A 26246-nucleotide genomic window follows, 5' to 3' on the forward strand; every position below is an offset into this window, starting at 1 on the left:
AAGGGGACAGACAATAAGTGACCTCAGCTTTCAGTCTGATCTTCCTACTCCTAATGCAAACATTTGTGTACTCCAAAGCAGAGCTAATAAAAGACTCCCCTTCCTTTGCCTTACCCATGTCCATGGAGGCTCTCAGCTTCAGCTGTGCTGCTGCTACCTGTTGTAGGTAGAAAAGTGAGCCCATTAGGTGAAGTACCAGCAGACAGGCTGGCAGGTAGCCCTCACAGCAGATCCTGACTGTCAGTTTAGGAGTCCATTTTAGCAGCTATTTGCTAAGCCTTTGGTCCAGTTTTGGAGTCTTTACTTTTGCTTGCAGTGCTCATAGAGTTTGGTACTTCAGCCAAGCTGGAGAGGGATGTTGCAATACCATGCAAGGCCGTCAGTATGGACTGAGGTTTGCATGCAGACAGAGCAGCCTGGACAGTGGTTCTGCAGCCATAGCAGTACATTTCCCGGTGTTCAGTACACTGTTTGTAATTCTGCGTGCTTTGAAGAGTCAGCCTGTGTCTCAGCTTGTGACAGTGTCCCTCACAGGGGCCACATTTTGCTTTTAGGTGTTGCAGAGCAAAGTGAGACATGCATAGATCCAAGGGAAACATTCAACCTGGCAATGTTCAAGCTGAAATTCGGGGCATCTTACTACACTCCATGTTTTCCAAGGGACCTTAGCAATCTCTCTATTTCTCTCAAAATTATTTTGACAAATTGGAGAAATGGTTTGGAAGAAATAGGAGGCAATTTAATAGAGATAAGTACTGGATTCTACATCTAGGCAGGAATAATGAACTGTTCACATGCCAGATGCAGAAGTACAGAGTCGACTAGGCAGCAATCCTGCAGAAAAGGCTAGGGCTCATTTTTGATCACTATGTGAATGAGAGTCAGAGATGTCAAGTTGCTGTGAAAAATGACAAACAGGAGAGTCTAGACTCTAGAGGCATCACCAGCAAGACACACAAAATAGTGTTCCTGCTCTGCCCAGTGTTACAGAGATCTCAGCTGGATGCCTGGGTCCAGTTTTTTCACAATTCATCCAGAAAGTTACAAAGCAATAGAAGAGAGCCCAAAGCAAGGAGGACTGACTGGAGACTAGCAGACATGATCTGCAAAGAAGGATTGAGTAAATTGGGATGTTTTAGTCCAAAGAAGAGGAATTCAGGCAAGACAGGAATAGTTCTTAAATATGAAAAAGGCTGATGCAAACAGAACGGGAATAATCACTTTTCCACGTCCATGGGGAGCAGCACAGCTAGTACTGGGCAACTGCAGTTACACTTAAACTTAAAGAAGCCTTCCCGAGCATAAAGAAAGCAAAATGTTAGACATAATGTCTCAAGAGGGGCAGAACCTGCATTGGTGCAGACCACAAAAATGGCCTAGAGAGACAACAGATAAAAATGCTGCAGTTGCATCAATTCTGTATGGAGGTAGCAGGCTGGGCTAGGTGACTTCTTGAGATCCTTTCCAGCCCAGTGATCCAGGACCCTCAAAGTGTCACCTCATAGATTAGTGGCATCACTTTGTACTTGTTCAGCAACTGAGTTTTGCAACAAGCCACACCATTGAGTTGGCTTGCAAAGACAACACCATCAATTTGGAGCACTGCTACTCTTCCCTTGACCTCCCTCTCTAGTCTATGAGCCCAGGGAAACAGTCTTCTTCAGTGTCCACAAATCGTCCAGTGCCATGAAAACATTGCCGTAAACAGCAATAGCTCTTTTGACTTTATTGTACCATCATTGGTAGTGTCAGCCATGCTCCCAGCTTGCCAGGTTGTAGACCCTGTTAGAAATTTCTGTCGACAGTCAGTCTAGTGCACCAGCAACTGAGGAGAGAGCTTTCCCTCCAGTTCCTGGTGGGAGCAATCCAGTAGCTACTCACTGTGGCCATCATCTTGTGTTTTGCAACATGTGATGATGATTTTCTTGAGCAACATGTAACGTGTTCCTGTAAGGCCTTGCATTAGTGGCTTGAATTTAAAGGCTCCTTTTCCCCACTGTATTAGCTGAAATTGAATAACCCAGTGCAGCCCTTGAAGAAACAGTGCTGCAAATGGAGAACGTTACTGCATCTGCTCCAAGAACAACCTTCTCTGCATCTTCCCCTTAAATGCCTGCTTTCCCCTGTTTAACAGAACGAGTAATTAACAATGTTAATTTTAATCTCATTTGCTAATGAAGGCAGCCTAATTGCACAATAATTGGCAGCAGCTATAGCAGAAAACAGAAAATAAACCTTGCATATGTAATTCACTCTAACTTCTTTCTAATTGCCTCTCCAATGGCTCTCCATCATCAATGGTGTCTTCAGGGGATTTTGATAATGAAGAGAAGCATGGGAGACAGAAGAAGATATTGCCACTAAAAAGAAGGAGCTGGCATGACAGGCCCAGTACCTGCCTTTTCCCAGCTGTCTAAGCTGGGAGGTGATGAATTTCTAGACGTAGCAGATACAGAGCCACGTTATGGCTGCATTCAGTCGCTGTAGTTCCCATGGACTGTGGGGACTACAGCTTGGCCAAAAACTTGCCTAAAGGATCTCAAGCTCCTTTATTTTCTCCCAGCTGTCTGTTCCCCTCCACACCTTTCCAAGGTCCCAAATAGCAACATTGCAAGGAGACATGTTCTTCTGGAGTCCCTTTTGTCTGCACATCTCAAGATGCCTTGAAGTCCATCACTTATCATTCCTGAACAAAAGCAGAAGGGGACTTTGATTTTTACGAAAAGGAAAACTGAAGGCCAGAAAGGGTCAGCAGCTTGTCCTGGAGTTCCCAGAGCACCTGGCTAGAAAACTGGCCCAGCCAAGAGATGGGTGGCAAGTCCTGCTTTACTGTAAGAGTTAAGAGATGGCTCACAAACTGCTAGCTCAAGTACATCTTTGCTTTTCCTCCTCTGATGTGGGGCTTTGCTGGCACCATGTGTCACTAACCCCCACTCCAAGACATTGCTCAGTGTGGTCGCTTTTTAAAACCTTGATGCTACACTCTACCTCTCCCACGTTGTCCTGTCCCCTGCTGCAGAAATCCAGGTGTCTGGGGCATTAGCAGCAAATGATTCAAAACAGCTTCTTTCTTTCGTTTTGGTTTTTTTTTTTTTTCCTAATACAATCTCACTTCTTTGATATTGTTATTAAATCAGTTCTCCCAACTACCATGGGAAGCTCCCATAGGCACAGAAGCACCAAAGGAGGTTACGTTTCCCATTGAAATTGCAATTAGCTGTTTCTTAACTTTCTAGCAATGCTGGTAGGTGCACCTGGCAGTTAAGTGCTCTTTATCTTCATTTAAGGATTATGTTGTATTTGTGATTGAAAAGATGTGGCTCCAGGCCAGTTTAGCCAGCAGCAGGAGCAGGACAGCATTCATCCAGCCAGCCATAGCCTCTGTAGCACAAACTGCAGTCAGAGATATCTGAGTTATCTGCAAATCTCATCTACAACACGATGGATTGAAGGCTCGGAGATCTCTGTTTAACTATAGAGCAGGAGCTGTTGCAGTGTAGCTCTACCACTCTGCCCAGAGCAGGTCAAGCCTTGGTCTTCTGGGAATGCTGCAAAAAAGTCTCTGCAAAAAGGGCCCACCAGCCTGGTCGTGACTTCTCCAAGGCAGCCCAGCCTCTGTTCCAGTGTGGATGAAGCTGGGTGGTGCAGGCACATGGCAGGATTGAACCAGCGCTGCAGTCCAGGCAGCTCACCACTGGCAGCAGGCAGAGTGCGTGGCCCTGAGTCCTGGTGGCTCCTGACCAGCTTGAATCAGCCACCAGCCGTGCACTCTGCTCCCTCATCATCCACCACCTGGTCACTTATGGACTGTCTCCATGTATCTGCTGCTCCTTTCAAGACTGTTTTCCATCCCCTTCTATACCATCCACCACCTCCTTTCCCAGTTCCACCTTAGTTAATCTAATTCTGTTGTCTTTCTCTAATTAGCTCCTTCCCTGAGTCATTTTTTTCAGCCTTGCAACTGAATAACAGTTGAAGAAAACATAAGAAGAGGGAACAAGAGAAGGAGGTTCATTTGTTTGGAAACAGCTGTCATGTCATCCCTCAGTGGGGCCTGCTGGAGAACAGAGGGAATGGGGGGCTGTCTGGCAAGTTGTAGACCTTCCTGGCCCTTCCTGGCCAAGGTCTCATTCTGAGGAGAGGTGGGAGAGGAGACATTTGCTAAAGGATACATCAGTGGGCAGCTTGAAGGAATTATGCTGGCTAGAAATCCCAGCAGATGCCTCACAAAGGTTCCCCTGATTCACATCTCTTTTAGCCTGCTGGCCTTTGAATTAAAACAATCTAATTAGTGGAGCTCATTATAATCAGTGTCTCAGGCTGCTGAAGATCTGGAATGGAGGCTGATTCCTGAGCTTCTTAACAAATCTGAATTCAGATGGTGTTAGCAGGGTTTCCAGAGATCTCAGAGCATGCAGGAAGCTCTGTTGCCACCATGGTGTCACCCTGCTTGGACAGTCTGCCTTGGAAAGGCAGTCTCCCTCAGGAGGGATGCTGTTGACTCAGCCTGGCTGTGAACATGGAACATGGAGGATTCAGAGGAAGCCCTTGGGCTTTGAGACAGCTTAAAGATAGTTGCCCACCCATCATAGATCCTCCACGCTGGGGACTAACAGACGAAATAAAGCCAGGAGGGGAGGCTGGTTTTGGCTTCTGTTTCTATAGAAGAAAGACACAGTTTGTGCATTCCCTTCTCAGAAGGCACATGATGTCTTCTCCTCCCTGAACCTACTAGAGAGGATTGGTAAATCGCTCCCCTTCTCCCACCACTCCCTGCAGGACCTGCCCAGGCAGCTCTCTGTTGCTCCAGAAAGCCAAGCCTGAAGGAGCATGGGTATGGCATCACTGTCTCTATCAGTGGGGGCCACTGCCCTCCCCCTTGCTGGAAGTGATTCCTGACAGCCTGCTAAGCACAAGAAAACTCAAGACTTGCTGTGATGAGCTGATCCAAACCCAGCCTGCAGGATCAACACCTTCCTGCAGGAGGGCTGTGTATTGGGAAATCCGCCACTGACAGCTTCTGTGCTCGGCTTTGGGGTTTTCAGCTTGCTGATAAAGCCACAAACAGCGTCCATCCCTCCATCACTGCCCACATGCCCAGGATGAGCAAAGCTCAAAAGGGGGGAGTACAGGGGCTCCAGCCTTGGCTGATATTGGATAGCACAAGTGGCAGCTTCACATCGGGCATCAACTCCCACATAATTGAGCAAAAACACGGGGCCTGATGCAAGTGCATCTGAAACGCTAAGCCCTCTCCGAGCAGTAAGATCTGTTCTCTTTCTGACAGGCCTGTAACACTCGCTAACATTTGTGGACTGACATGTGAGAAGGAAGGCCAAGCAGCAGGCAGCGTAGGCAGATGCAAACTGGGAATGCCCTGAGGCTTGGGGTTTTTTTTGTTCTCAAGGGATTTTTTAGCATGCCAGCTTGCAGGCAGGACAGGAGGTGGGGACACAGGCTGGGACTGTTTGTCATTATCAGAAGGGGTCACTGCTGACAGATGTCCTCAGAGCTTTTAGAGCCTGCAAAGCTGCTAAACACTAATTTTTTAAATGAAGTTGTCAACTGATCTGTGATTTGATTGTGCAATTGCAGCGTTCAGGATAAATCATGCAGAAAATAATCTAATTAAACTAATAAGGAGTCCAAGGCAGGAGATGTTCTCCGATTGTTGCCTTGGTCACAGGAGGAGGAGAAAAGGCCCTTTTGGACAATTTTTTTTTTTTCAAGACAGGGATGGATATGAGACTAATGTGTAATTTCACATGGACCTTCCTGCAGTCTGTCAGCCCCTGGATGCTGTGGTATACGCAGCTCCTTGCCACAGTGAAGCTAGTGCAGAAACTTTGGGATAATGTAGCTCCCCATCCCTCATCACTGGGTATCTCCCGTCATGAGGCCAGGCCAGGGTGTGTAAGGGCAGGGAATGGTATTTCAAGGGCTTGCCTCCCCAGCTGACCCGCTGTGATCAAGGCAATACCATCCTCTGCATTTTCACCGCCTTTTATCTTGGCCATTTTCCCACTGTGCTTTTTGTGCCAGAAATGCCTATGCAGCAAGATAGGGGTGGTGTGGGGCATCTTCTTACATGTAGTCAGCATCCCCTGCTCTGCTCCTGAGATGGCAGGAGTAGTATGTACATGATAGGTAAGGCTCTGAAGCAGGATTTAGGCAGCAGCTAATTACCCCAACCCAGAATTTGAACAGGATGGCAGATCTAACAGTTTGACTCCTGTAAAAATGCAGCAGGAGCTTTACTGACAACAGCTGCTCGGGACCTTGTTTTTATGTAGCACATGAAAAATAGCCACCCAGCAGCCCTGTGCCAGTTCTGCCTTGTCTATCCACATTCAGTGCTCATGAAAAGAAACACCACTGCTTTCCCCAGCAGCTAAATGCCCATTCCCAGGAGTGAGGGTTAATAGTGCCGAACATCACGTCCTGAATTACCTGTAGTCCCCATCGCAATGGCACCAGCTGTGTATATTGGTTTTTGAGCTCCCCTGAGCAGTCTAGAAATGCAAGGGGTATTCAAGGCAGCTTGTAGCTGTTTCACTCTCAACCTACCCTCCGAGGGCCATGCATTTCCATAACTGCTGAGAAATACAGGGACACATCTGGAGGGGACCTCAAAACCTTTGGAGGTTCTTCCCAGATGTTTCATTTCTCTTGAAACCATTCATGCTCTGGGAGTTGATCACTACTGGGTTTTGTATTTAAATTTGCTGGAAAGTACATTTTCATAGCTGTGGGACTGACTGACCCCGTTTGGGTTCAGTTCAGCAAGTGCAGTAGTTTTGGCTGAGGAGCAGAAAGGGAAGGGAGAGTGAAGCAGAGACCTAAACAGCTTGTGTCAGTGTTACACAAATCTGATTTTTGATTTGAAGTAACACCTTTCCTCCAATGCTGCTTTTAACAAACAAATAAAAATAAAGGAGTGGGAGGCAGTAACTGTTAAATCACCCAAAACGAAAAAGATAATATTTTGGTTTTGCCTTACATAAAGCATGTAGGGTGGCCTGTAGCACATTTCTTTTCTCTCTTTTTCTCATCTCCCTCAATTATTTTTGGTTTGGTCACCGAACTGAAAAATCCATCCTTTGCACTGCTTTAAGTAGAATTCCATGTCAGAGATTTTCTCAAATAATGGCAGCAGCAGGGATGTTGGTGGGTAAGGCGGCAAGAACAGCATTAATACCCACTCTGCGCTTTGGGCCTAAGAGAGCTGTTAACTCACAATAACACCTTGGGGTATTATTGATTTTCAAAGTGACTGTCTTGTTTTTGACAGCATAATTTTGTCACTCCCTAGGTCATTTTACTTTCTAATGGGAAGAAAAGTCAGAGGATCAGACTGCTCTTTAATGGAGAAAGAGCATCCTGGTTATCTGGCTATTTTGTGACACTGAGAAAGGGGTGTACTCATGAAAGTTGGGAGGTTGGTTGAAAGTCATGGGCTATTTGTTCCCCACTTGTGCCAAGCAGGCTTGGGTAAAACCAGATCCTTCTGCTCCAAAACAGTATTAAAAGCGTCAGTGCCCTCTGAAACTACGTAGAGTCTCCATTGAAACATCCAAAATGTACTTGGTGGCAGTGGGAGGTAGGTAAGTGTCTGCCTGGAAGGCGAGGGAAATCTTTTTCTCCACCGTGTCCTAACTTTTCAGCTCTCCAGTGGGAAATCAAGGAAAACAGAATAGTCTTGCAAAAATGTCCCTTGGTTCTTCTCATCAAGGAAAGACTCTGACCCATTTGTGTGCTGGCAGGGATCTTCCCGGGCTGGCAGAGAGAACAGGGTAAGCCAGCATCGCTGACATCTGCATCTCTTCCCTCTCGATGGGTCTGACCTCTGTACTGCTCCTCGTGTTTGAGCCAGCTTTACCAGTGCGTGTGTGAAGGGAATGTGCAGAGCCGCCCCCCTCACCCACAAAAACCCATCGATATGTGAATGTGGCCCCACTCCTATGCCTTTTCACTGTTGTGGCATGAGGGCCCAGTGTGGTGAGGAGCTGGGGAGTGAGGGATATTCCCTGCTCTCGGACATCTCTCGCTTATGGGGAATATCATCTACCTTTCACGTCATCACCCCCAGCAAGGCTCAAACTGTATCTAATCTCTTGTGAAACAGATCAGGTTCTCATGTTACTGATGCCTTCAGCTGAGTGAAGATAATCGTCTCAGGAGCCTCTCCATGAGGAATGGCTGCTCAGGCCTGGAAGTACGTATTGGCCTAATTTCAAAATAGACCTTCCTTCCTGTTTGACTTAGCTACTACCAGAGTTAAAGACCCTGGACTGAGAAGCTTTTAAACTTAGTTTAAGCATACAGTGTCAGTTCGACCTTCAGGTTGACTTTATTTGTTGGTTTAATTTACCTGTCGGCATTTCCTACTGACCACTTCAAAGTCAGGTCTATTGGCAGATTTCTTGTTCAAATCCAGTTAACTGTCTCCACTGGAAGAACAATTTAACCCTGCAGGAGCTTCTTCAGGGTTCCCCTGTTTGTACCCATTCATCTCTACCCATGCTTCATGGGCAAACCAGGAGGAAAACAGGTACATGGAGACTCAACTCACCCTGCAGTGCACTATGACTGGTCCTTTGCTCTGCTGCTTCTCCACCCCTCCATCTGCAGCTTCCAAGGATGACCACAGTATTACAGGAACCTCTGATTTATCTAGCCTGTTATCTGAGCATGTGTGGCAGAATGAAATACTCCACCCAAATTGGGGATCTTCTCTAATCCAGTAAGAGAAGTGCCACAGGGTTGCTTGGGGCTGCTTAGAGGATGCTCCTATGGATAATGGCACTTCATCCCCACTCGGGTGTGTGGGATGGGAGTCTGCACCTGATGAATGGAGAGACACCACTTTTAGGCATGGGGTTAGGTTCTTACAGCTAACTGAAAGCGTGCCTCTACCAAAGTGGCCCTTGTAAGAATGAGAAGAAATGTGTCACATTTGTATTGCCAACTTGCTGAAAGGCAGCCCAGCTACTGGAGATGCTGTGTAATTCCAGGCTGCATCATAAACAGGTAGTCGGGTGCCCCGGTGGGATCATCCAGGCTGAATCCTCGTCCCCCAACTTGCAAGTGGGAGCCTCTGCCCTGACATTAAAGCTGGCAGCAGGGACACACCTGGGGCCCATGCTGATGCCCAGGGAGGTTTTGCTGCTGTGCCCTGTGGTGCTCAGAGTCTCACACAGCTCATGAAAGGAGCCTCTTCCTGTGGCTCACCTCCCAGACCAGGGAGGGGAGCAGAGATCCTGCATGATGGTATGAGTTTGCCCATTTCCCATGGAAATGGAGATGGAGGCATCTCTCCATCTGCTCTACAGGGCATGAAAGTGGTCACAAGGACTGAAAACCCTTTGTGCCTTCTCAGTACAGCCCCCTCACAGTGGTAGAGTTGTTTAAAAATGTTGGCCTGAGTTATTGTCCCTTTAAGGACTTAAACTGTAACTCTCAAGTTATCAACTTTCCTAGCGTTTATTGGAGGATCTCAGGGGAAAGGGAATAGGTGTGGCTGGGGAGAGACCTCTGGCAGATAAGTTTCCAGCAGCTCATTATCTGCTGGGGAGATTTCAATGCATGTGAAATATGAAGCTGCTAATTTATATTTTAATATTCCTCTTGTGTCCCATAGTCCGTATAAATTAAGTAAATTCAATCAAAGGCTATCCCTTATCTATTGCATGCGTGTGCCTTTCTGGGGAGCTGAATCAGTTACAAAGCAAGAGAGGACGGGAATAGAAATCTGAGATCTCTCCTGATATATCAAAGTCAGACAGAGGGAGAGCATTGATCGCAAGCAGCTAGACAACAGCCTGTGCAATAAAAAAAAAAAAAAAAAGAAAGAAGAGGAGAAAGAAGAAGCAGACAGAACAATCTCTCTTTTCTCCTCCCTATCAGCATCCTGAGCTTTGAATTACAAGTGAATGAGAGCTGACTTATTCCTTTTTTGAGGGAGAAACGCACGCACAGGAGTCAGGGTAGCTAAAATTATGGCTCCCCTGGCCATCATAGATTGGCCCCCTTGTGTGCGTGTAGTATTTTGTATTACTGTTTATGGGGCTAACTTTAATGTCTTAATATATATGTGCAGTGTGCCAGAATTACAGCTGGAGGGGGAACCATAACTTTGAACTTCCTGACTTTTGTGCGTGTAAAACCTCAGCTGTAATGTTAATTTACTCGGGGTTTTTTTGGTTGTTGTTGTTAGTCGTTTCCTGCCCCATTTCTTTATAGATACAAGAAGGATGAGAAAGGAAAGTGGCAGCGTGCTTATTTGGTGCTGCAAATGACTAATTAGTGCTGGTAATTCCCAGGCAGGCTGTGGCTGTTGGTGGTACTGGTGGGGAGGTGGGAGTTTAAGGCTACCCTGTGGCTCAGACAAAGAAAAGTGAGGGCCAGATCTATTGTCATAGTAAGGTGTAACAGTGCTTGTGGGGAGCAGGAGCAGGATGGCTTAGGAGCATTTGGTGTTGCTGTAACACTCACATAATTGGAAGGATGTGGGAAGCAGCACTGTAAAGCCGAGGGACAGCTCATCTTCCTTGCAGGACCAGGAAGGCAGAGCCAGGGAGGCAAGCTGAAGGGTGGCAGATCTTGTGCTAGTCTTAATATTAAAACAAGGAGAGCCTGGGTTTATTTACCACTGCCAGCACAGTTTTATGGCTCCACGTTCATTAGTCAGGAGCAGCCCGAGCCCTCTGGCTAAAGGCAGGGCAGCTCCCACCTGCAGCCTGACCCTGCGGGTACCAGCAGTACGTGGATGGGGAGGACAGTGGGGGTTTCCCCAGCTGACCAGAGGTGGGCTGTTTGTTCAGGAGTGCAAGGTTTTGTTTAGTTTGTAGGTTGCATAACTTCTTAAAGGCTTTTCTCTTCCTTTTCATCATGACAAAAGCCTAGGAAGCCATCAAGTTTTAAGTGAATTGTTCCCTTGAATGATAGATCCAGTTTCCCGCATCTCTATCCCGTGCCAGTTCCCTAATGACTCGATCAGAGAAGGCACATGGGGGATGGCTCTCCTCTACTCAGCTGCGTCTCTTCGCTTCACTTGCTGGCGCTTCCGAGTTTTAAAGGTCCCTAATTCTGTCTTAAATGCACTTGAAATCAGCTCAAAAGCTTTGAGGGAGGGAGGGTAGACAGACTGACAGATGGACAGACTCACGCATTGAAACAGTTTGATTGCTCCAGTGTTATTTCCGTCAGCAACCCAATCGGAAAATAAATTAAGGCAAATATGATTTTGAAGGGAAAAACACTATAAACTCTAGTTTAAGGAAAGTTGAAATGAAAAATTTCAGTCTTCCTGAAAACGCATTGTTCCTTCAGGCCCCAGAACCTGTCTCTGTTGGAGACGCTCATGTAGGCAGAGAGTGGAGGAACAGAAAGACGGGGTGCATGGCAGGTCTAACCGGGCTGGCTGGGGGTGGTTTCTTCTGGGCGTCTGGTGCACCAAGTTGTGATTTCATCACCTGCCAGGCACAGCCTCTGCTGTCAAACCACGGGAATGCATCCCTCAAACCAGGACACTCACGTGCTGCTGCAGGGCCATCAGGCTCAAGAGTGTTACAAGAATATTGTTTCTCTCCCTTTCCTCCTAAAAGTACTCCCTCTCCCATCCTTGCCCAAATCTCTCCCATAAATAACTAAGAGCACCGAAGCCCTAATGCCCTTCTCAGGTGGCGATCTTGAAAGCAACAGAGGTACCCCAAGAGACTGTTTGGCCCTGATCCAACCAGAAATGTGGAGGAAAGAAACCCCAGCAAACCCACGCTGTCTGCTGGAAAAATAACCATGCTTCCTCTGTCTCTGCTCCCCTCTCCAAACTGCTTAGCAATGCTGAGTGTTTGCTGGCTGCCTCTGACTCCCCCTCTAGATAAAGCCGCAGTGTAATGAGACATAGAAGGAGCGAGCCACTCGCCTAAAGACACCTCTTCTTTCCTCCCCTTCTCACTGTGCAAGGAGGGGGGAGGCTCAGAGGCGCCTGTGCTGCCCCAGAGCCTTTCGCTTAAGCAGCGTGCAGCAAACACTGTGCAGCCCTCCCAAGGATTTCAGCTCATTTTCCCCAAGGCTGGTGTAGCATTAAGTTCTTATATCCGAAAGCAGCCTTTCAAATTGCTGCCTGGTGTGTTACATAAATCCTCACCAGGATCCTCAGAGACTGCAAGCAATTACACTAGGTGCTGAGGAAGCAAGCGAGAGCTCAAAGAAAGGTTAAAAGAAGAAGGAGAAAAAAAAAAGAAACAACAAAAATCCCAGCCCTGGTAGCAGCTTGGAGTGGGAGGGAAGCCCACATGCTTCAGACAGGACTGCGTGACTTGTGTGGAAATCACTACATCTTGGCCCATTCTGACCTGGGCCCAAGGGAATTTCACCCATCTTTTAACTGTGATACTATTTGGTGAAGATCTGGAACATTCATTTAGGCCCTGAAACAAGAGAAACAGCTGTCAGTGGAGCCCAGAGAGTCTGTAGATGGTTCCTGGAAGTCCATGCTCATGAAGGCATTATCTGGATGCTCTCCAGTCAAGGACATTCCCCTCTGTATAAACTTCCCTGTCTCCTCCACCCACTTATCTGAGCACACACGGGTGCTCTGGGAAGGGCTATTCACACCATCTCACCTTGCTCTTCAACAATACATGGCAAACAGCTGAGGACTGTCTCCTTACAGCCAGCAGAAAGTATGAGAGGTTTCTCGAGAGCAGTTCAAAGCTGAGATTGACCTGCTCTGTGCATGTGTTGGAGCCCTTCCAAGGTCCATCCTCAGCCTGAGATCAAGTGAGGAACCAGGACCCAGAGACTGAGTTGAAAGACTTGAAATTCCCCAGGGCAGGTCCATAGTGCAGATGATGTCTGCAGTCATGGGCTGAGAGTCCCCTGTGCTCTGGGCAGGCTCCTCGGCTCTGCCAATGCAGTGACTCTGCTTTGGGTCTGGCTCAGTCAGAGCCAACATGGGACTCTCTCCAGTGCCTTAAAACCAGCTGCAAATGTAAGCTGTTACCTTCCTTGCCTTCCCATTTCCCCTCAGGGCAATAATCTCCATTAGCGAATGTCTCCAAAGTGCTTCTAGATCAGTGTGTGGAGCCTGATGTCTCAGAAGCTTCCCCCGCACTTGATGCAGAAGTGCTGTTTTCCCAGAGCTGCCCTGTGTCTAATGCAGGCAGCGTGAAGCAATCCTGCTATCCGTGATGTTTTGCTCTCTGTTAGTCCCAGAATGTTGTTATCCTTCATGACCTGACAGCTCTAGTGCCTGGCAGATAGGTAACTTTTGGGGGAAGTGGGGGTTAGGGTTGAAGTGAATACATCAAATAGATTTAACAGGGCTGCCTGAATTCATGGCGCTCATAACACATGCATTTCCCTAATAGACAAAGGCATGGATTTAACTGTCAGGCAGTTGCATTAAGAAAATGGATAGCAGATCCTGGAGACATCTGAGCTCTGGATGGAGAAGGAGATTTAATCCAGGTGCGCTGTTCTGGCAAATGTGTCACTGACTGGTCAGAGGATCCAATAATAGCTATCATTCTTAGCTATTCCCTGGTGTCAAGGCAGATCCTGATAACCTGCCTTTAGCAGAGGTGAAAGCAAAGCACTGGGAACCTGGAATGGTAAGTCGGTAGCAAGACAGGAGCCCACGTGCTAACCCACTGGGCTGCTCAGGCAAACCTGCCATACGGCAGCAAGTTTTGAGTGATGCTATGAAGGGAGCACAGTCAGTCTGTGGACAACTGAATTAGCAAAACGTCCAGACTCCTTCAGGAGGGGTGCCAGGGAGCCTTGAGACAAGTGGGTGATGCACAGCCATCGGTCAGTCCAGAGAGGGTGACTGATGCTCCCCAAAGCATCCCGCGGAGCAGTATGGATCAGCACTGGGTCAGTGCTTTGTTCTCTCTGCAGGTTGAAACATGGCCTCAACTGGGCAAAACCCCGTCTTTGGACCTCCAGGTCACAGCACACCCTCGTGCTCTTGGGCTGTGTCCCCAGGCCCAGCAGCACCGTAATATTTTAGTTGTTTCCCATTTGACATCCGGCCCTTTCCCTATTTCTTTCCCAGGTGGGTGTAGTCTGCAGAACTGCCTTGCTCCTCTCAGCACAAGCTGACAGAGACAAGGAGCTAAAGAGGCTAAAGAAGATCTAAGAAAAGTAGGAGGAAAAGGAGAATCTGTGGGCCACTGACATCTTTCCTGGTATCTCCAAGCATCTTAGAAAGACTTGTCTCTTCCTTTGACAGAGCCAGTTAGCCCTTCATCTGGGAACTTCACAAGTCTCAGACAGCTTCAAAGCAGGATGGCTGCATTCACATTCCCAGCTGTGGGGACTTTCAGTCTATATTTAGGCTTTTCTATAGGATAAGGGACAGACAGCATGGTTTCTGCTGAAGAAAATTGTGTTTCTCTGACCCGCTTAAATCCTTTGGATGAGTTAAGAGACCAGTGGATAAAAGGGAATGAGAGAGTATATATACACACACTCCTTCTTTTGAATTCAAAAGCCTTTTTTGATAAAGACCCTGACAGAGAGCTATCAAGACATGATGGTGACCAGGGGGTGCAAGTTAAAATCCCTGTGATAGATTAATGCTGTTGGAGAGAATAGGAAGAAATGGGCAATTCTCAGCAGGGGAAACTGTGATTGTCAAGGGGTTCTTGCAGGTCAGCATTAGATGGGAATATTGCTCAGTCTATTTACTAACGGTTGTGGCCTGGGCTGACTAGACAGGTAGGAAAGTTTGCTGATGACACGTTTTTGTATTTGTTTTCAAGACTAACAAGGAGTGGAGAGTAACTTTGACTGAGCTGGGAGTCTGATGTCCTGATTCCCACCACTGACTTAAGCTGGCCCAGCTCTGCCGCCAAGAAGTGCCTCTGATTTGCACTCAAGGCCCTTTTGTTTGCAGGCGGCAAGGGAAGCAGACTGGAGAGGGCTTGCAACTGAGCCGGACTGCTCATTCCCAGCTGCCGACATTTTCCGACAAGCCATACTGCTTCGTCTGGCACATTCAGCTGCCATATGTCCCCAATCTGAGGGCTGCGGCCGTGAGTGCCCAAGTCAGGATAGCTTCCCAGCATAGGAGAGGGGTTTCTAATTAGTCTGCAACCCTGCCAGGGTTGTGAGAAGGAAGTTAATTAGCAGAATACATTTGGACAGCTTGCCAGGGAAGTCAGATTTGTGCTTCACCTTTTACTCCCTGTCTGTTCCTCTGTCCACCCATCCCCATGCACAGCCCTCTATCAGCCCCTCTGCAGAGCTGTCTGCCCATCTATCTGTCCATCCAACCATCCATCATTGTTGTCCTGCTCTTCATCTCTTGTTCTTAGATAGCTCTTACTGCTCCTCCCATGGGATCAACATTTGGAATCACACTCTTCCCTGCTAGCCAAGTCCTGCTTCCTGGGCTCTGGACACCAGGTATGACCAAGCTGTGCTAAGATCACAAGACCCACTGATTCTTCTGGAGTCTCTACCACAGCTTTTCTGCCTTTGCTCCCTTCTCCAGCCCCTCACCCATGCTCTCTTCTCTATTCCCCCACAGGAACTGTAGCTAAATTGAATTAGAGTAATTAACTTTTGGTCACACTTTTAATTGAGTAGTCAGGAGGGAGAAAAAAGAAGGGAAGTTAATTGAGATGAAAGAAGATGACATCAAGGAACAAGCTCTGGTTAATGTGTGTTGGTGGAGCCCAGGCAACTGTTGCAGTGTTTGCAGTGGTCACAGAAAACCACTGATGTCTTATTCATAGACCCTGTGTCATACTGTGCTCTGGATTTGGGGATGGGGAGGGATTCTCTCTGGAGGGGACTGTTGGGATTGAATTATTTTGTCATTTTTCTTCCCAAAATTTTCTTTGCACCATGTTCATAATTACACAGTTTACATCTACACTGTGTGAAATCTAATTGGACAAATTGTTTTGGCTTGATGGGCTCCAAACGCTATCATAAACTCAAACATGTGGGTTCTGTGCTGGTCTGAGAAGACCTTGCGGAGATGTTTCCTTTCCCTGTAAACAAGGATGATAGCTTTACCTCCCATCACAGCTTTAAGACCCTCTGACATTGCAAGCTGCTCCAGGATTGATGGGAGGGAAGATGATGTCTCATCTGTTAAACGAAGTGCCTCAGATAAGGCATTTCTATTTATTAAACAGTTATTATATAATAATTAAGCACCAGTTTCTGACAGAAAACATATTTATGGAGGTTTAACAATGCAGCCCGTGAGAGATAAATAGATGCTGTAGAAGCGATTGGGGTTTCACACACTGCAGCTATCCATTAAACCCCAGGGACAGGCAGAACCTGGGGCTTAGGACATTTTCATGACCAACAGGTGGATGAGAGCTGTTGAAAATGGAAATTTTTTTCTGGAAGGGGAACTAGAGCTGCTCTGTTGAGAAAAGGCACTTTCCAAAGCCAGGGGTCACACTGAGAGTCAGGTGTCCCCTTCATCCTCCGGCTCCTGCTGAAAGCCTCAAGGTCCTGGGTGGTGTTGGCAGCTGGGCTGCCTGATGGAAAGCTTCACCTTCTCTTCCTGGACTCATGCTGGACATGAAGCTCAGGATCCTCAGAGCAGACCAGCTGCAGATACCAGTGTCATCCTCTGCTTCTACCATCCCCATGGGAGCCTACTCCTCCTGCCCATTCAAAATTTGCCCCGACCTTGTGCATCCATTGCTCCCCCTAATAGCCAGTGTCAGTACGCCACAGCAAGGACTCCCGCTGATGGGAGAGGAAGGAGGCTGCATTTCAGAATAGCTGGTTTTCATACAGGAGAAGATTTCAGAAGGCATCTCAGTTTCAGTGCTTGCTTGGCCTAATCCCAGTGCTCCCTGGCTGAGCTGTGCTCCTGGAGAGGTAAGAGGACAGGCAAGGGTGCAGGATGTCTCCAAATGCTCCTCTAATTAAGCTGTGCTACTCCTTGTACGCCTTAGAAAATACACTGCAAGCAAGGAGATGAAGAACAACAACACTGCCTTCCACGAGGTCTCAGGAGCTGTGATTGCAGGTGATCTGAACTCCAAGTCCTGCTACAGTTTCTTTGTATGACCCTGGCAAAAACCTTTCCTTTCACTAAGGCTTGAGCAACCCCCAAAGATGCACACTGCAGCCCCTGTTAATTTGGAACCGCTACCATCAAACACTGCCGGATATGGACGTGCTGCTGTGATACAGCGTGTAGAAATACCTGCTCTTCCTTCGGGCTGTCATTACTGAGTCCTCGCAGAGCTGTAGGCCTGTGCTGGCATTCACTTCTATGCAGCAGCTGAAAGGGAGGGTAGAGAAATCGGGGTAAATGTGAAAAAGCAAGCTCTCTGAAGCGTGGTATTAGGCAGGGATTTGGGAAGGTTGGGAAGATGTGAAAAGAACTTGAGAGATGTGTTTTCTCTGGGATTAAGACCACAGAGTCCATCTCGCTGTGGCTTTTAGCTGCCTTGAGGCTGTGTAACACAGCAGCTTCAAAGAGGAAATCTAGAGAAACAGAAATTTAATGGTGTTTCCTCTCCCGTGCTCCACCTGTCCTGCTGCACTCTGAAAGGGAGAACTTTGTAAAAGCTCAGGATGAGCGATTAATTTTAGAGATGTGGTCCTGTTTGGAGGTCACAGGCAGCTTGGCTTCTATTGTGTAAGATGTGCAATAAACTGCTGCAAAGTCCCTACTGCAGAAAACTTCCTTCTTAAGAGATGAGGATAGGGATGGAATGCTAGAAACAAACGCAGATAAGAGCATCACTTGCAGCTCTCCCCACCCCATTGTTGAGCTGAGGTGAAGCCCCATTGCCATTGAGTGAAGAGCTGCTCTTCACCTGCCAAGTAGCCCCAGTGAGTTTAGGAGGGAGCTGGAAACGGATGAAATGTCAACCTTGTGATTCAGTCAAGATGGTCTTTTCAGCTATAATGGTCTGAACTGGAGGGGAGACTTATTCCTGTTCTGCAGGACTTCTGGCCTAAGAAGAAGGTTTATTTTTAGGGCACACTTCCTCAGCTATGGGATAGACGCAGCCTGGGCCCATCTGCAGTGTCTGGTGGTCCCCAGATCATTGCATCACTGTCTTCTTTCCCCTGACGTAGCAGGGCAGCGAACGACACCTCTGAACAGCACAACTTTGTGCTAATGGTTTTGGTGACGTGTTTTGTTACACCCCGTGGATCGTGGCATGACTGTTCTTTCATGCAAATCTACCCAGTTGTTTTGAAGGGTCTCTGGTAGACAAGAGCTAATCCAATTATGTTCCAGTATTAATTATTCAATGATTAGGTATGTATTATGTCCATACACACCTAAAGATACCATTTTCGGGGTACACAGGTATAGGCAACAATGTCTGCATCTATGAAGGTTTGGGCACATGCTCTATAGAATCCTTTACATGCTGAACCAGACATGCTTTCCTGTGCTCCCTCCCACCCACACACATCACACAGGCGTCCCCCCATGCCTGCCCGCATGCATGCAAATAGGGGCATATAAAGCCTTACACACACACTCAGAGCATATTTTCTCCTTCTCCTTTTCTTGGTGTGTCATTGCTGCAGTCTTCTTTTTTTAGAACGTAGTTAAACCCAATAAAATAATCATTATTGCTGCAATTATTTCCAAACAGATTAAATATCTGCCATGCTCCCAGTTACAGTATAAAACAGGAGGAACCATAAACCATCTCAGTGCATAAAAATGGGGAAGGGAGAAGGGAGGGATGACATTTCATCTGGCTTCCTCATGGGCCTGTGTAGTTACTGGGAACATTTGCATATTTTTAATGCAGTGCCTCTTTAATAAATTCCTCCCTCCAGACACATTAAAAATGGTGCGCTTGCCTGAACATCACTGAAGGATAGGGAGCGTTAGCAACTTCAGACTCTTATTTTAGCCGCAAAACAAACAAGAAGGGGTATATGTGTGGTATTTGATGGTAGGAGAGGAGTGTAGGTATGGAAAAGGAAGGCAGATCACTTTTTTTTTTTTTTTGTATACACCATCAGAGAATGCCATCTGTTTAATTTTTGACCTTTTTGTTGTCTGACCTCCTTTGAACTTCACCAGAATTCTCCAGGGTAATATATTTCCTTTGCATTCAGGGGCAGGATTATTTGCTATTAAATTGGAATTCAGGAGAGGAGGAGACTTAAATTCTTCTCCTGACCTGTTAATCTTCTGCCTGTAATTACAGAGTTTTCTTTTTTTAATTTTTGGCTTGAGTTCAGGCCAGACCACAGACTTGTGCTTTACGCTTTTATAGCAAATACCTCTTTTCTGAGAACAGGCTGTGCTGTTACATTCCCCTGTCAGCTAGATATCTCAGGACAGAGGTGCCATGTCTTGTCCCCTGCCACCAGCAACGCTGCTGTCTGCCTGCAGCTGTGGGTCCAGCAGTGAATGTAAAGGGAAGAGGTCAAACCAGCACCGGGCTTAAATATTCTCTGGGAACAGGAACTTGGCAGCAACTCCCACACAAACCCAACAAGGTTTGAATAATCCAAATCTGTCAGGACTGTAGGATTCACACATGTAGTAGAGATGAGTATGTTTCCTCGTCCTGCCACTGGCTCCCACATCGACTTCAAAAGGGCCTCCTCATTTTATCTGTCTCGCTGGTGTTGCAGATGCCCCTTTTCCTCTCTTGTTCATGTCTGCTTGCCCCAGGGGGGCTGCCTGGGGAGAGGTTTACGTCAGTACGAGGGTGGGTTGGCAGACAGGGTCCATAGCTGTCACTCTGGTCAATGCAGATGATGCTTCTCTGCAGTTCCCAGTTGATGAGGATCATTCATCTAAAATTTGTGATGATTTTTTTCTCAGAAAATAGCTCATTTCCTGAACCTTGTCATCTGTCCCCAGAAAAGTTGCTTCTACTTTTCTCTAGAACACCTGAAAAGTGGAAGATGTCCAGTCCACAACTGCTGAAATTCTGGCGAAATGGAGCAATTTCTAGGTGGGCTGACATGATGCTGGGCAAGACCTGTAATTTGGAGGCAGTTGATTCTTCATGTCCTCTTTGGGTTAGGGGCTCCCAAGTAGACTCCTAACTCCCAATGATGCATTGAAATTGCCATTTCTATGCCACTCCTGGTTACTGAGAGTACAGGGGGAGACTGTAGTATATCCTGAAAGAAGGTATCTACAGTGAACTCCACCTCTTGTGGAGTGTTGCGGCATCCTCCTGAAACTTCAGCATCTCAAGGTTGGCTTGAGCATTTTCAGTGAATTTGTTTCCCCACCCTCCTCTTGCCCCCAGTTTCTGGTGAGCTTAAATGCCACTGTCAGATAGATGTTAATAAATCAAGAAAACTATGTTCTAGGGTCCTTTCTGCACCGGACACATAGTGGGTCTAAGTCTGCCTGGCAGGCCAAAGGCACCGAGAATGCATATTGAATCAAGAATAAGAAGAGTTTTAGTTAATGCACTCTAGCAACTTGTTTCCACAGCACCTCAGCTGACTATTTTATCAGCAGAACAGAGCACAAGAGAAATTGTAGATGAAACAAATACAGAAAATACATTAAGAGAGTACGTAATGAGATCTGGGTGAAATTGCATCTTATGAAAAAGTAATCTGCAGCTTAGTGTGCAAGGAGGAGGAATTTGATGGAATAGAGGGACTCTTAAGAAAGGAATGAAGGAGCACATTACAAACAGACAAAGACAGCCAGGTGTGTTGTGCAACACAGGGAAGTAGTTAAATTAGGATGTAATGGAAAAGGTTATTTTAATACTCTCCTTTATGGATATTGGTGTCAATATTATCTCAGGGAAGGAGTGAGGGAGGGAGGAGGAAAGGGCTGTGTATTTGTAAAAAAGACAGATAAATTACATCACACGCAAATTCAAGAGTCCTTTCATCAGGAAGAACAAAGACGCAAGCAGCAGGTATTGCTGGTGGTTTCATGGTAATATGCAGAAGTCGCCGGGTTTGCAGTGTTACCATGCTCACAGCAACACAGCCACAAACACACACCTTTCCTTGCACACGCATGATGGGATGGCAGCTCCTGCTTCTCAGGGTAGAGCCTGAGCTTCCCAAATCCAGGGCTTGTGTCTGGCTGTGATGGGGGAGAAGTGACCCCACATAGGACAGAATTGTTTAGAGATGTCCCATGGCACAACAAAATCTGTTTCAGTCTCTATTTCAGTTATTTAGCCTTTCCCTGCAGCACGGTTTCTGTGTGTTTGTCCCGGTGCCACACGATACAGTGGGTAGAGGGGGAGAGCAGGGGCTGTGGCACACAGAGACCTGTTCCTAAAAGAGATTTTTCCACTTGAGGCTGCTGTATGGAAGGGCTCTTAACCATCCAAATCTCGATAAATCTAAGGTAGCCCCCTGGGCTTCCTCTAGAGGCAGTGGAGAGGCAGAAGCACCTTCTCCAGAGGTTGTGTCACCCTCTTTGTCTACAGCAAATGTCCCTTACAAATAAGCATCTCTGCTTCAGTTGTAAAGGGGCCCAGATGCGTGGGGTGTGGGTGGACAGATGAATCGTCCTTAAACCACAGTCGCTGGGCACAAAGGAAATGGATCCATGACACAGAGCAGTTCCTGAGGCAGAGGCAGCCAAAATTCAACCTTCTGTGTCCTACTTCTTCCTCCTCCTTCCCTCTCGCTTGCATCCTTCAGCAATCGCTCCCATCCTGTGGCAGAGGCCGTCCACTGGTTGGTGACACTTCACATATCTGGGACTTACTGGCCTCTCCCTGAGACAGGCATAATTATGTAGTTGACTTAATAGACAGACAAGCTGAGGTCGTGTTGACTTACCAAGGTCAGTCAGACATATCTGTGAACTGTACCTTTTGTTTATTCCTCCCCTCTGCTTGCAGAAAGCTGGAGGTGCTAATAAAGAGCAGCAGAGCCCTTTAGGACAGGCAGTTCAGAATTGCCACTTGTGTTTCTCATTAATGAGCCCAGGATTTGAGTGGGTCTGGCACACGCATGCCTTACTGGGGGGATTTGTCATTCCTGTCTATTGGGCTCTGTCCTGTCCTCCAAAAATCTTGGAGGGGGAGTATCTCCTGCTGTTGGGGATCTCTGGTGCAGCAAGAAATCCTAGATTCAAGTCTTCCAGCTAGCAGCCACGGCTCCCTGCACAGAGCTGTTGTTCTCAGGGTTGCCCCTGCTCTCAGCTGATAGAGAGAGTCAAGACTGGGTTCATTTAGTCCAGAGTGGAATTTTTGTTAACTAAAGTTTGATGAGCTCATTTACTACCTGCATTGCAATCTGGCTCTAACACCTGCCGTTCCTAAACAAGACAGGAAATGAATTCATTTCAGACCAAGCCAGAGTGGGTAGTTTTCTTTTGTAGTTTTGAATTTTTAGTGGATGGAGAAATCAGCAATGATTTCATTTGGGACTAGAGGAAATGCTTTGTTCAACCCCAAATGAGAAGTGGGAGGGTTTTACTCTTTCAAGTATGGTTGTATATAATGGGAGCCTGTGTGAAAAGAGAATGAGCCCTGTGAGCTGGGAAATTAGAGTGATCCCTATGAAAAATGTCACACTGAAGTGTTTCAGACTTGGGGTGGAGGGGAATATTTCTTTCTGCTTTGACTTTTTCAACTGAATATTGCCAATGCAGATAAATCTGGGTTTTTTTAGCCCAGCCTACATGCTAATGTCACCCAGCTCCCATGGGGTGAAAGGACCGGATCACAGGCCCTTGACCCCAAGTGTTATTACCCAGACAGGGGGTTTGGGCACACTCCTCCCATTGGTGTCTGCTTCTGTGACAGCACAGCTTCCTGCTCTGCTTTAGCCACCATCTCCAAACCTTCAGCTGGGAGGCAAGACACCCTACTGAGCTGTACCAGTTCTCATGCCTGGTCTTTGCACAGCTTCATCCTCGACAGCTCCTCCTATTTCTTACCTGAAATGAACCCTATCACATCCTCTTTGCTTTTTTACTGAAGAAAAAAAAAAAAAAGATAAATTAAAAGGAAGCCTTTTTAAAAAGACTTCTCATGCAGCCACCTTTGTTCCTGTCTCAGCGAAAAAGAGAGTGGTATTTGCACAGTCGGGGCTGTTGAAATGAATGTAGATGAAATGGTACCGTGTAATTAATTAAATGACCGTAGGAGTATTGCCAGTGTACAGAAGACATAATTGGGTACACACTGTCTGAGTAGATCATTGCACACATGTACACATGTGTAGACCGTGTGCCAAGCCCAGCCACTGAAATCCAGAAGGATTACAGGTGTTAGTGAGAGCCCAGGCTGCCTGCCTGGGACTTCCCCAAGAGAAACGTGTCCTCATGTAACATACCACTCGTGCAATGAACCTGATACTTCCAGGAACCACAAGATCTGCCTCACGTGGACACATGCTTGCTGGGACGCGTTTCGGAAATGGCAGACTTTACTGTACCTGCGTGAATCACCTGTGCAGCAACACAAGCAAGAGTTGTCATCGCTAGGTTTGAAGTAGTTTCTCTCTTGGTGATAGTTATTACATATCAAAGCACAGTGGTTTCTTATTTTGCCTTATTTCTTTTCTTTTGTTAACCCATTTTGGTTGGAAGGAATTTAGTGTGGTCAAGACAGTGTGGTCAGCAGTCTGACGGACTAAGCAGTCTCCACCTGGTTACATATACGTGCCATGATTTGGGCTGATCTTAGGTTGGGGCTTCTGTGGGGGACTGACCCAAAACCTGCTGCTACTAAAAGATCTGTCAGCTGATTTCATTGAATTTTAGATTGGACCATGCAGGGTCAAGGCAGATCACAAAAAGCAGAGTTATGAGGGAGGAGAGCCAGGGATTCACAAAGAAAAGGTGCTTTAAACATTCAAGAAGAAAAGTGGCCAAGGAAAATGATTTTTAAAGCTCACTCCATGAAAACTGTGTTAGGGAAAGAACACAATGTGCAACGTGTCTTGCAGCACAAAAGATGCTCTGTGAGAAAGCAGAACGCACTACCTACTGATTAAACTTTCCAAATGAGCCACTGTTTGAGAAGCAGACAATAACTGGAAATAAATCGGTATCAAATTTCCTTTTTCTTTCTTGCCACAGGGAAGAAGGAAAATAACTTGCCATTAGCAGCTGCGGGAGCTATGTAGAGGGCTCCGTGTTCCAGTGCACTGCGATGGGCAGAGGCACAAAGCAGAGGCCTCGAGGATGAGCGGGAGAGATGAAAGAGCAGAATTAGGGCCACAGCAGAGCCAAGGAAGGGATCAAGTTTGGAAAAGAAGAGAGACCAGAGGATGGTAATGAAGTGCAGCAGCAGCACTGCTTCATGACCCTGAAATCTTGCATGGCTCCTTTCCTGGTTAGATCTCAACTCACTCACAGAGGAGGCTGGTGCCCTTTGCTGCCTTGATGCATAGGGAAGCAGAGGCATGGAAAGGTCAGGTGCCTGCCTGCTGCATGGGTGGCTCTGCCGAGCTTTGGGCTCAGATGAGCACCCAGAGGAGCACAAGTCCTGTCCTGCCTGCTCTGTGGATCCTGGCCTGGGAGGCTGATGCTGGGGTGAAAGCTGCCTACAAGTGGGGTCCCCGTGGACAGAGGCACCTAAGGCAGACATTTAGACTGGAAAAGTCAACAGGAGGGTGCACCACTGTTGGGGAGTTCCTTATGGTCACCACGAGCCCAGATCTGCAAGTGTATTTTTTGCTGGGCAGCTGTGAATAAGGGAGTTTTTGCTTGGCAGGTATGAATGCAACTGTGAGAGACCCTGGTGTTCAGTAAGTGTCCTCCTCCCAGCTGCGTCCCTGGGACAGGCTTCAGTCTGGGGTGTGCAACAGGCCGGGCTGTGTGTCTGGGCAGTTGTCGTGCCGCTCTGTCCCTCCACACCTCAGCCTCGACATTCCTATCTTGATGACAAATTCACTCATGTCATTTACGAGTTGCTTTTGGGATGCCAGAAGGAACTGCCCAAGGCAGGGGTGATTTCAGCTAAGTCAGAATCTCCCATCATCGCAGGGTGGACTGCTGCCTCTCCGAAATGCTGCAGCGGTTGGTCTTGCCCACAGCCCAAGGCAGGAGATTGCTAGAGGGTTTCCAACCCTTGTTTCCTTCTGGCTCAGCACCTCTTCAGATGAGATGCCAGGGTCTGTAAAGCTGGGCTGGATGGCAACAAGGGTCCCATATGGAATGTCTCGTATGGCAATTAGCCAGCACACAGCCTCTGAGGCCACAGGGTTTGAAAAAAACAGCTCTTCTGATCTAGGAAGCTTTGAAAGGGCATGCTTTCCAAAGACATTTCCTGGAAACCAGGTCCCTGAGGGGTACCACTCAATAGGACAACCCTCATGGCACCTTCCGCTTTGGAAAAATTTGCTTTTTCTTCCTCTCCTGCCTGTTCTAGGACACTCATCTTTTCCTGACCCCTACCTTTCTCCTGATGGCCAGCAAATAATTTCCGTCAGCTCCTTCTCCAAGGTATACTTTGTGCATGTCACAAAATCCACAAAATCTGAAGAGGGGGAGGAAGGGGAAAAATACAACTTTATAGCACAGGCAGTAAGAACCCAGTTTATTATTTATAATGCTCAGCTTTAAGCAATAAACACAGCCACCAAATGTAAATTCTGCCACTTTCCTTACCCTCTCTATATAATTCCCTGGTAAATTCACATCATTCACTGTCAGCCTTAATGTGCTTCTATTTGTCTGAGCTACAGATTTCTCTGTGTGATTTTTTTTCTGATGAAATAATATCTCCACGGATAGTTCTCTTCCTCTATCCTTAGTCTTGTAAATTAAATTAATTTAAAATTCAAAGGGATAATATTCTGCTAAAATGATCTGCTGTATCATTGCAGGTCATGGTGTTGGACTGTAAAATAAAAGCCTGTTTATAACTTATAATTTACAAGACTTTCTTCTCCCAGAAGCTAGCAGTGTGGTGGGTAGAGCCATCTGAGGAGTTGGAAAGACATCCATTTTCTGTGTAACCAGAGGGAGAAGTTCACATATCCTGGGTCTGTGGCATCCAAAAGATTATGTAAATGGACTTTCAAAATCCAATGCACGGTTGTTTGAGTATCCCCCTTCCCCAGAGCCTTGACTTTGCTCTTTCATACGGTGCTTTGGGGAGTTGAAGGAAATCCAACAGTGGGAATCCCACTGTTCCGTTGCTCCCAGTTCCTTCACTTGAACACTCTCTAGTGGAGGCAAAGCCAGGAGGAAAGACAAAAGATCCATATCCCATCTTCATATTAGGGATCTCCTCCTCAATACACCACATTTCAGGAGCACAAAACTTGATTTTTCTGGGAGGGGGATGAAAAGTTGTTATTTCAAATTTCCT

The sequence above is a fragment of the Strix aluco genome, chromosome 19, assembly GCF_031877795.1.
Source record: "Strix aluco isolate bStrAlu1 chromosome 19, bStrAlu1.hap1, whole genome shotgun sequence".
Lineage (NCBI taxonomy): Eukaryota > Metazoa > Chordata > Aves > Strigiformes > Strigidae > Strix > Strix aluco.